Below are 12,275 nucleotides of genomic sequence, written 5' to 3'. Positions count from 1 at the left end.
CACGGTTAAAAGTAAAATATTATAATAAAAATATAATATTCAGGGCTTAAGATTTAGAAATTAGAGTTTAAAGTTTGCCATTTTTATTTAAATTGTGTTTTGTTTAAGAATAAATTATTAAAATAAGAGAAAGTCTCAGGACAGCATTTTTGTTAAAATCTGACCAGCACTTAACCATAAAAAAGAAAATGATTAATTTTATACCATTAAATATCATCTCACACCATTAAAAATATTAATGATAGTTACTTGATGCCTAAATATCACAAATTCTACTGGCTCGATGACCCCTTAGCACTCCTCTTAAAATTATATCCAAAAATTTATGTTGTTTACGAAAATAATCCTAAAAAATACGAACTATAAATAAGCATTATTAAATTAAATACGTCCAACAATAAATAAGCATTATTAAATTAAATAAGTCCAACAAAAATAATTAAATATTAAATATATATTAAAAAAAAGTTGTAGAAATCAAATTTTGAAGTGACTTTTTTATAAATATTATTAAAAATATAAGAGTTTTTATCCTTAAAATTTGTTTATTTTATGTCAAATAAACTTTTCGAAAAAAAAATTTGTGAATGACCAAGTGATTTTGAAAAATTAAAAAAAAATTCTAAAGATCAAATTTTATTCTATTTTTTGTGAGTATTTTTTAAATAGTTATTCAAATAATACCACAAAAATTTAGGTCAAATAAATAAATTATTTTTTAAATACAAAAATATTTTGTCATTTATAAAATATAATATTTATTAATTATTTTTATCATATTTTTAAATTATTGAGTAACTTATTTGTCGTTTATATTTTTAAGAGTTATTTTTGTTGTTAGCATAAACTTTTGGGTACTATTTTAGTAGTTTCATTTTGTTTTAGATTTAAATATAATTATTTTTAAGTTTTAAAAATTTAGAATTTATAATTTAAATTTTAAAAATATTTTTTTTAGATTATAATAAGTGAAATATAATTCAAAAGAATCAAAATACACTCCAATTTCATAATAATCAAAATTCAATTTCACCTTTTTATGTGAGAATCCTCTTATTAAATCAACCATGATTACCAATATCAAACTTACATATTTTTTCCTTTTATGCCAAAATAATCTAAATATACAATAAAACCTAGACTTTTATTTCTAAAAATATAGAATAGTACTAGAATTTGCACACCAATAGAGTGACTCTTGATGATAAAAGTGTTATAATATTAATAACACTTATGGATAATTATAATTATAAATTGTGAATAAGGAAGTGGAAATCGTTACACCCCTTTTTTCTAGATATCAACACTTCCTGTTTAATATATTTTTATTTAATCATCGTCATATATCCTTTCTTATTTTTGAAAAATTAAAATATTATCATTAATTATCGTTATATTTATATTTTATTATCAATATTAATATACCCTTAATTATCTTCTCTTATTCCTTTTATTTGTAAGATTGTTTGTATTGTGTTTCTCATTTTACATAAAAACAAAAGAAAAATTGGGATTATTGTTTAACAAATAGATTATCTTCATATATTGAGTATAGTTTTAAAATTGAATTCGAATTTAGTAATCACAATAGGACTTTCATTCCTTTTTCATTTAAATAATATTCTATAAATAGTACGATATGAAATGAAATATATGCAAGAAAACTATTATCACACGTAATAAATAATCATGAATTTAATATAATGATAGTGAGAGATATAAATTTACGTCATATTACTAAAATTGAAAGGATAGTTCCTTCCTTTAAATCAAAATCAATATCAATATTTAAATATTCAATCATGTTAGATGTATATTAAAATTAGTCATCAAAATCAGTTACTAATATAAAATATATATTAAAATATAAATATATATTAAAAATAAATTAAACAATATATATATTTACATACAAATACATTAGTGACTAATCTTAATGATTAATTTTATAATATTATTTTTGTTAAACATTTTTTGTTTTACATAATACTTATTTTATATGAATAATAAAATTTACTCTTAATGTTTTTCAATTTTGTCTCAATTTATTTCTATTCTTTGTCACAGATTTTTTTTTTTTTTACTAAAGATAGGAGACTCGAACTCGCAACCTCTTAATTGAGTATGGGAAGACTATGCCATTTGAAATATAACTCATTGGCTGTCACAGATTATATTAATATACACATAACTATAACTAAAAATTAAATCATATTTATAAGTATCTATATTTTTGTATAGTTATTTTATATCAGAATAGTATTTATTATTTAACAAAAATACTATGTGCATAAAAGAAAAAAAATTATTATCATTTATTTATGTATAAATATATATTATTTAACTTATTTTTAATATGTATTTTATAAGAGTGAGTAATTTAGAAGCTAATTTTTTGTGTATATCATTAGAGATATAATAATTTATATATATATCTTCTCCAATCAACTTAAAATTTTAAGAAAGATAATTTTATGATATGATATCAGAGCTTTTATGACTAAAAAATATAAATTAAAGTTCGATTCATATTGAATTTAGAAGGAAAAAATAGCATAAAATAAATAAAAAGAGAAAAAATTATATAAAAAAATCATATAAATTTAAAAAAGACTCTTACTTGAATGAACAATTAATTAAAAATATAATTATTTATATGTCTTTTCTTTATCAATTTAAATTTTATAAATAATTTTATGACATTTACCTATCACGATTGATTATTCAATTGAAATTTATAACCTCCAAACATTTCAATCTTTAATTCTTTATTGCAAAAGTAATGATGGTGTAGCAAACTAATTTCTTAGTAAAATATTGTGATATAACTAATGTCTCGCGTGATAAGAATAGTATTATAAAAGTTTTTAAATATTTTTTAATAAATGTAAAATATATGGATTAAATTTTTATTTTTTTTATTTTCAATATTTTTTTATTTTTACTTTTAATATGTGTCTTTACGACACAAAATAACTAAATTTTTTGATAAATTACTTATTTATCTTAAAAATATATTTAATAATATAATTATAAAAATGATTAACAAGCCTTCATTTTAATTTAAAATTCTTATTCTTATTTATAGTATCACTAAAATATATTTCAAAGCAGTTGCAGGATAACACAATATTTTAACACATTTTGTCAGAAATTATTTTTAACATAAGAAAGATATTTTTTATGATCATAAGTTATTGAGGTGATAATTTCAAATAGGACATTGTTTGATTTAAAATACAAAAATCAAATCTTCTGGTTTTTTTTTTAGAAATATTAAAAAAAATAAAATATTTTTTAAATTGAAATCAAATTTTTCAATTTATATTTTAAATTTTTTTTAAATATTTTAAGCTGAAATCTAATATTTCAATTTCTGTTTTTAAAAAATTTAAAAATTTAAAAACTTTAAAACATGGAATCAAACTCTAAATGAGACATATAAATAGATTAGATTTTACATTAAATAGAAAAATTGGATTTGATACATTTCTTTACGAATGATTAGAAAAATAAGACATATATATAGATAGCGAGATTTTACACTAAATATATTTCTTTGAAATTTCTTTTTGTTAATGAATAAAAATAAATTTTAAAAAAATCAAAATTTTAGACATTGAATTTTATTCGATTTTTTTTTGTACTTTTTAAATAGATAATGAATTATTCTTACAAAACTTTTGGATTATATGCATATATTTGTTAAATAAAAAAAATTTGTCACTTATAAAATATAGTATTCTTTTTAATTATTTTTGTTGTATTTTATAATATTTTAGAACATTTATTTTTGGTTTTTCGTGGGATACCTCAATCCAACAGGTTCAGACTAATTTTGTCAAGAATATGAGCTCTTTTATCAATGGTTTCTGTAAGCACAAGACAAAATTCGAATATCTAACACTTGTTTAAGTAGACTAATAAGCTAATCACTAGACCAACACAACTTGGTTATTTAGGATATTTATATCATTATCAAAAATTGGAAGTATTTTTGTCAGCATCTTCAAAAATCAAAAGCAATCATTTAAGAGCATCTTCAAAGGAGAATTTTTAGACTATCACTTTTGATACTTTCAAGAAGGAAATTGAATTTAAATTAAAATTTGTATTGGAGTTTATTTATGAATTAAAATTAGTATCACCTTAAAGATACAGTATTATCTTAATAAAAAATCAATAAAAATTTGTCACTTATATAATTATGTTGATAAAATAATTTAAAATAATATAAAATTCTAATTAAATTAATACTAAATATTAGAGGAGCAAATTTTAATTTCAAATTATTATTTATGACATATAATTTCATAAATATTTAAGATCCAAAATAAAATGAAAATAGAATTAGCATTGAAAATACTCTAATAGTTTACCCTAATTTATTAATCCAAATAGCACTCAACTCCAAAATTTAGTCCCAAAAATCTCTCTTGTCAAATTGCATTAAATAATAAATATCACAATTATCTCTCAAAATCTCTCTCTTTATTCATACAACATTAAATTTTAAAAAGGTTTAGGTAACATATGTTTATTAGATCACATGATAAAGTTACAAATTAAAAAAATATTAATAAAAATGATGTAAAATTTAAATTCTTAATGTATTTGTTATGCATTTATTAAAGTAAAGTGTTTAAAATTTTCCATTACTAACAGCCTTAATTTTTGTCCTTATAATATAGGTTAGTTAAACCCTTTTTCAAATCACATCCAAAATGCACCAACTTTTTCCATAAAAAATGGTACCTTACAAAATATCTTAAAAATACTAGGTAGCTAAATATTTTATTTAACTAAATTCAATCAAATTAAATAATATATATTTGGTTGAAAAGAGCGATTGAAGCAAGAAATCACTTTTAACACTTAATAAAATAGTTTATGCATAATGCTAAATTTAGGAGATTTTTTGTAATTTGTTTTGTTTCGTAATGCAGAACAAAAAATAAAAGAAAATGCAGAGAATAAAGAAGAAGAAGAGTAATGCCTCAATATATTTCAATTCAAATCACGAAATATAATATAACTTACGTCTAATTTCTACTACAATAATGATAAAATTTTTATTATAATCAATATGGATTACAAACACCAATTCTAAAAAATTTAGACTTTTATAACGCCACTTAAGTTATTTCAAACTTAATAACTCACCTAGGTGCTAACCCAACCTAGTTAAAGAGAATTAAGTGCACTCTAACATATAATACTTTCGAAATCAAAACACTCAAATAAAACAGAAATTAGCTTTTGTATGTACTACTGTTTTTGTCTTTTTTTATCTCTCAAAGTAGACTTAGTTCTAGACAAAAAAGAAGTAAAAGCACACTCAACAAATAAGAAGAATAAAATTTTATATTCAAACAAAATACTTAACCAAGTATATCCAAGTTGTTATAAACGCTTTTCTTTTTCAAATAACGCACCTTCTCCTTCTCCTTCTCCGTTTTCTTCTCCTTCTCCTCCTCCTCCTTATTCTTCTTTTACTCCTCCTCCACCGTTTCCTTCTCTTGTTTTTCTTCTTCTTCTTACTAACATCGCAGATGCTATTTTTTCTTCTCCTTTAATTTTTTCTCTCTTTTTTTTATTATCGTCGTTACCACCACTGTCACTACTTTCTCCTCCCCCTCTTCCCTTTTTTCAGTTGATTTTTTTTCTTTTCATTCATTTTTCTCCTCTTCCTCCTCCTTCATCATCATCATCATCATTGTTATTATTGTATCACCATCGTCATCATCGTTATCGTCATCGTCATGTTCTTTATCGTTATTGTCGTTATTATTATCGTTATAGTTGAATTTTTGTCATATTAATGACGTTGTCTGATCTAAAATTAATTTAGATGTATTTTTATTCATGATTCAGTCTTGTTTGTGTGCTTGTTTTCAAACTGAGTTTACATATCGCGGTCATTAAGTAATTTCAGTATAAGAACTAAGAAATTTATGTGCATTTGTTAATAAATTTCGACGTATTTTTATTCTAATAAGTTCTGCATAATTCAAAACTCAGCACAACGATGAGAGGCCAACCCTTCCTTCTTCAAGGTGAGGGAGAATATTATCTACAACCCGACCAAAAAACACACAATTTATCCGATTATTCCTGCATATTAACTTGCTAATAAAATGTCCAGTACTAAAGTGTTAATCATTCCATAACTACTTGCATTATGTCATGACAAATTACTTTAGGTCTTGTAACTGCTTCTTCTTCTTTTTCATCATCATCATCATCTTCTTTTTTATTCATCTTTTCCTTATTATTTTATCTTCTCAAGTTTATTCTTATTTTAGTGCATGTTTGGGCGCCATTATTTTGTTAAAAAAATATCTTTTTTCAATGAAAAAAGATCTTTTTTTTATTTTTTAACGTGTTTGACAAATTTCTAGTAGTAAAAGTAAAAGCACTAGTAAAATAAAATAAAAAAAAAAGATCTTTTTTGAGAAGCTGTAATTTTTATTCTGAAAAAAGATCTTTTTGGACTTGTTTGGGCGCCATTCTGAAAAAAGATCTTTTTTAAATGATCTTTTTTTAAAAGATCTTTTACAAAAGTAAAAGTGATTTTATGTTTAGATACTTTAGTTAAAAGTACTTATTTAAAAGATGTTATTGTTTGGATACAAAAATACAAAAGTACTTTTATAATAATAAAATTACTTAAAAGGACATTCAATCATAAAAGAGTTTATTAATAATAATAAAAGAAAACTAATTATTTATACTAATTTATTTGATCCGATAATTGATCTCTTATATTGTCTCTTATTTCTTCCATTGCCTGAACATCTTCTTGTATTGGTTCTTCCCATTCATTAATTTCAGAATTTGTTGATCCATTTCTTACAGTAGTATCGTCATCTTCATTGGCTTGTAACGAAACAATATCTTCAAACTTTTGCAAAATACTTATGTCATCAGAATCCATCATTCTTATAAAATTATGAAGAGTGAAAAATGCAACAATGATATCACGGTGGGTTTCAAATTTGGCTCTTAATGGCATATTTTGTAGTATCTTCCATCTTGCTTTGCATACTCCAAAAGTCCTTTCAATTACTGTCCTTAAACTTGAATGACAATAGTTGAACTTTTCATTGTTTGATCTAAAATTTGGTGCTAGTCTAAATTGTGGAATATGATACCTTGTATGACGATAAGGTCCTAAGAATCCCTTAAAAGTTGGATTTACCTGAAATACATTAAAAATATATACAAAAATCAAGCCACATATTATCATGATAAAAAATGTAACCTCGAAATAAACTTAAATGGCATAACTAACCTTTTGGTGGATGTGGAAAATTTAGCTTTTTTGTTCGAAGAGCCTCCATAAAAGTTCTTGTATCATGTGCAGAACCTTCCCAACCAGCCCATATAAATGTAAAACACATATTAAAATCACACACAACCATTACATTTGTTGTAGTATTTCCTTTCCTACCAATAAATCACACTTGCTCATCTTGGTGAACATGAATGGCTATATGCGTACCATCTATAGCTCCAATACAATCTTTGAAATATGGCCAATATCTATCATTATCCATAATATATTTAGGTGTGTCTCCAAAACTAGGATCAATAGGTCTAATAATATTTTTTGCCAATTTCTTCACACATGATAGAACATGATGAAATTGACGAAATATAGTTTCACCTGAATGCTGAAATCGCTCCTCTAACATTCTATAAGAAGCTCCTTGCCCAAGCATGTATAAAAATGTTGCTACCATCTCTTCTCCACTAACACCTCGTGTAGATTTCAAGCCATAATTGAGAACCAAATCATTGCATAAACGGTTAAACACTGATTTTCTCATTCTAAATTGTTCAAAAAATCGCATTTTATTCCCTTACTTTAATTCTAATAGCTATTGATATCCTGATAGTTTTGAAGTCCTTTTCTCTTGTTTGAGGACATATCGCAAGTAATAATCGGCAACTCCACAAATAGCTAATATAGCAGCTGATTCGTAATCTTTTTCATATTCTTCATATTCAGTATCATTATCTGTTTCATAATCACTCATCCTGTATAATTTAAATTAACATGAAAAATAAGATAACAAAGCAAAAAAATACTATTTACAATGTCATTATTAAATAAAATTCCAAAATATAAAATCAAAACACAAATTATAACATTGTCACTAGATTAAAGTTCAACAATAACGATAATAAGAATTCATGCAGAAAAAAATAAAAATAAAAATAAAATTTAGAGACGGTTCATATCATCCAATTTAAAAAATTCTAGCCATCCAAGTTGTTGATTGGGATCATCACTCAATGCAATGAAAGTTTCTCTATATTGTGGCTTAGCCATTAATCTAATTCCCAAATAGAACTGTGGACTATATGGTTCTAGGCCAGGTAATTTGCGTAGCAACTTGATACAATTTTCGATGGAGTAAGGATCATCTCCCTTAGTTGCAGCTTTTGACTCCACACCAACCAAAATACGATCAAGTGAGTCCTGTAATCTAGATACTATTCCAGCTCGTTTCTCAACATTTTTGTTAGAAGTTTTCCTTCTTTTCTCTCTAGTAGGGTTTTGAACAACTGTATAATTTGCAATATCTTCTTCAATAAATTCATTTGTATAATTCATGTCACCTCCACTCTCGAAATCCTCATTGTTCTGATTAAATTCTTCAGGATTTGGATCTTCCAATGGCGCCCAAGCACTATAACCAGTAGCTACGATGTCCTTGAAATATTGTTCAAGCCTATCTAAAGATTTAGGACCTTCATTCTTAAACTTAGCGAATTCTGGATTAATCTGTTTAAAATATGTAAAAGAATAAATGTAAAAGATATTTAATAAATTTTAAAGATAAAATTAACTTATTGTATTATTTTATAATGCAAAATTAACATACCTTAATCTTATCAGTCCACCAAGATTCAGAAGCTAACACTGTTTTTTTCTCATGATCCCAACCAAGACCAGTCTCTTGTCCAACTAATTTAGCCCATAATTGAAAATAAGATTTAAGAGCATCTCATCTATTTCTTAGTTGTCTATGCACATATAGGAGCCCTGTTCTCTCTAAAAAAATTTTTTGTAAATTTTTCCAACCAATTTTGCTGAAATGTTTATTAGGTCTATTACCATCTCGTATCTCTTCCACACAGATAGTCAAAAATATTTCAGTATTCCAATCATCCCATTTTGCTTTTACAGTTTCTACTTCTCCTTCATTTGTTGCATCTTCATTTTCAATATTCACTTGACTAGAACCTCTTCTTGGATTTAGTTTTTGGAGCCATACTATATAAATTATAATATAAATAATAATTGTGAATATAATAACACACTAAATAAAATAAAATACTATGATAAAAAACCAAATAAAAATCACAAATAAATTAATAATAATGACAAAATGATAGAAAAAATAAAAAAACAAATAATAATAACGTAAAGTAATATGAAGAGAGAGACAATATGAAAAGAAAACAAATAATAATAACAATATGAAAAAAATAGTAAAAGAAATAAAAGAAAGAAAGCAAATAACAATAACGTACAATAATACGAAGCTTATAATAATAACAATATGAAAGAGAAATAAAGTTTCTGCTTCTTCATCATCGTCATTTTCTTCTTATTTCATTTTCTAATAATTCTTCTTGTTTCACTCTTTTAAGAGGAATAAAATAAAAAGATAATACTGCAAAATTACTAGGAAAAAAAAAAGAAAAATAAAAAAGAAACGCAGCAATAACAACAACAATGAAAAAAACAACGATGGAGAGAAAATATGCAAAAAAGAAAAAGCAACGCGACGAAGAAGAATGAAAAATGCAAAGAAGAAAAGAGAACGTGAAGAAGAAAAAGAAACACAAAGACAAAGAAAAATATGCTTGCGTTAGTGAAGCACGTGCGTATACACGCTGTATATAATGAAAATAGTTTTTATTAAATTTAGATCAATTTAATTAAATTTAGTTGCTAAAAAGATTTAAATATATAACAGAACTAAAACAAAAAATAAGGACAAAGTGTTTCAAATCAGATTCAATTCGAATGGTTGTCTTCCTTGGATCAAATATTTTTTTTATAGAATTTGATATTTTTTTATTATTGAAATAATTTTTCTTTTTCATCAACTAGCTATTGCACTATTTATTAGTTGTTATCGTTGAGATTGAATTAGAAATACTTTCTTTTTTTATGTTGATAATATGCAGCAGCTGTTCAATCACTCATGAACCGGATTCTTGAAGCGTGTCACTTACTGTCTTGATAGTGCAATATTTTTTCAAATTTAGCTTGATATTATTTTTAGTGATATTCTCATTAATATTGCTGTTTTGCATAATTCTAACATGCTTAATTGATTGTTATTGATTGATTTCTAATTCTTTACATTGTGGTTAGTTATAATAAAAAATAATTAATTATATTTATCATCATAAGGTACTAACAAACCAAATCTTAACTCAGCAGGCCTATAATTCGATCCATGTATCAGTCATTTTTTAACTAAAAAAAAAATATTATTAAATATTTCTAAACGCCATTGTTTCATTCTTTTTCTCCTGGCTCTTCTTCTGTGTTTTTTTTTCCTAAAAAAAAATGCTAAAATATCATGCGTAAGAAAATCACACTTAAATTTTTTACACAAAATGCATAAGGTTTTTAAGATAAACACAATTTAAAAAAACATAAAAAAGGAAAATTACAAAATATACAAATTTTTAAGATAAGTATAGCTTTTAAAAGAAAAATATAGGAAGAAATTTATTATTATTGTTGTTGTTAGTGATGATTGTTGTATAAGAAACATTGTTCTAGGGTTGATTAAAGGGGAAAAAATTATGGAGATAAAACTACAACATTTGTGTTTTTATAATGCAATTCCGTTAGGAAATTAAGAAGGGGTTCAGCCAACTCCTGCCAACTTTTTGATGGGCTGGACCTCGAAGTTCATCTTAATAAAAATAAGTTAATATACATGGATGTTTCTTTTGCTAAGTATCAGAATGTTTCTTTTTCATACTAAATTGATGTTCTTTTATATATTTTTCGATTTTTTTTGTATTGCAAATATGAATATCTCTATTTTTTTAAGAATTTCATAGTTTTTTTTTTAAATCCTATAGATATAAGTTAAGCATTAGGATTTTTTTCATATTAAATGATTTTTTTTTATATTTTTGTAATTGTTCAAGAACGACTCTGCTCCACCACTCCTTCCTTAAATAATTCCTGAAGTTGAACCAAGTGCAAAGCAGAGACCGATTGGATGTGATGGAATCGCGATTTGACCGATTCAAAGGGAGAGTGGATGTGATGGAATTGCGATTTGACCAATTCGAAGACCTGTGCCGCTTGCTGCAGGAGATGTTGCAGAGGATCAATGCATGAGTGGATTCCATGGAGTAGGGCACTCCGATCCGTCACAAATAGAGTTCTCCGACATCACACTAGGCCGCCAGTGGCTCGTAGGGGAGTAGAACCCGCGCCAGAGCAGTGGAGAAAACTGGAACTCCAATTTTTCGCGGTGAGGATGCGATGACTTGGATTGAGCGTCTGGAGCAGTTCTTGCTCAGAGCGGTGCCAGAAGAGAAGTGGGTCGCGGTGGCGATGTTCGCCATGTAAGGCCGCGCATTCACGTGGTTCCGACGATGGGAATTGACCGCGACAACGCTGACGGTGAGAGAGAGGGGTCTGTGTGTGTGGTTGTTGGAGGTGAGTAGGTTAATGTGGGAGACAACATGAAGGTTTTTATAGGCTTTAATTATGTTTACTTAATCAATTTTAAATTTTTTAAATTTTGAATTTAAAAAATTTAAAATTAATTATTAATAATTATAATTAATTGAGTTGTTCACTTTTTTGCTGGTTAGCCACTTGGTTTCCTATACTTTTCCTTTGTAACGTTACCATCATCAAATGTGCAACCTACATTAAAAACATAATTATAATTTTGTGTTATTTAATTAAAATTTTTATGTTTCTTTTTTTGTGCTGATCAAGTAATATATAAAAGAGTAAAGTATCGTTTTTGTCCCCAACGTTTGGGGTAAATCCTATTTGTGTCCCTAACGTTTAAATCATCTTATTTGTATCCCTAACGTTTGTAAAAGTGATTCAATGTTATCCTGCCGTCAATTACACATCATGAACGCTTTAGTTTGAGTTTTAAAAATCTCTTCTTGAAGTTAGAATACAAATGTCTGGGATAGAATCAATGATCTACTCTAAAAAATAGCTCATCAAATGTTGAAACTAATTCCTACAATATTTACAT

Source organism: Arachis ipaensis, chromosome B4 (genome assembly GCF_059453495.1).
Source record: "Arachis ipaensis isolate K30076 ecotype BB chromosome B4, ASM5945349v1, whole genome shotgun sequence".
In the NCBI taxonomy this organism is placed as follows: Eukaryota; Viridiplantae; Streptophyta; class Magnoliopsida; order Fabales; family Fabaceae; genus Arachis; species Arachis ipaensis.
This window is presented reverse-complemented; position numbering follows the sequence as displayed.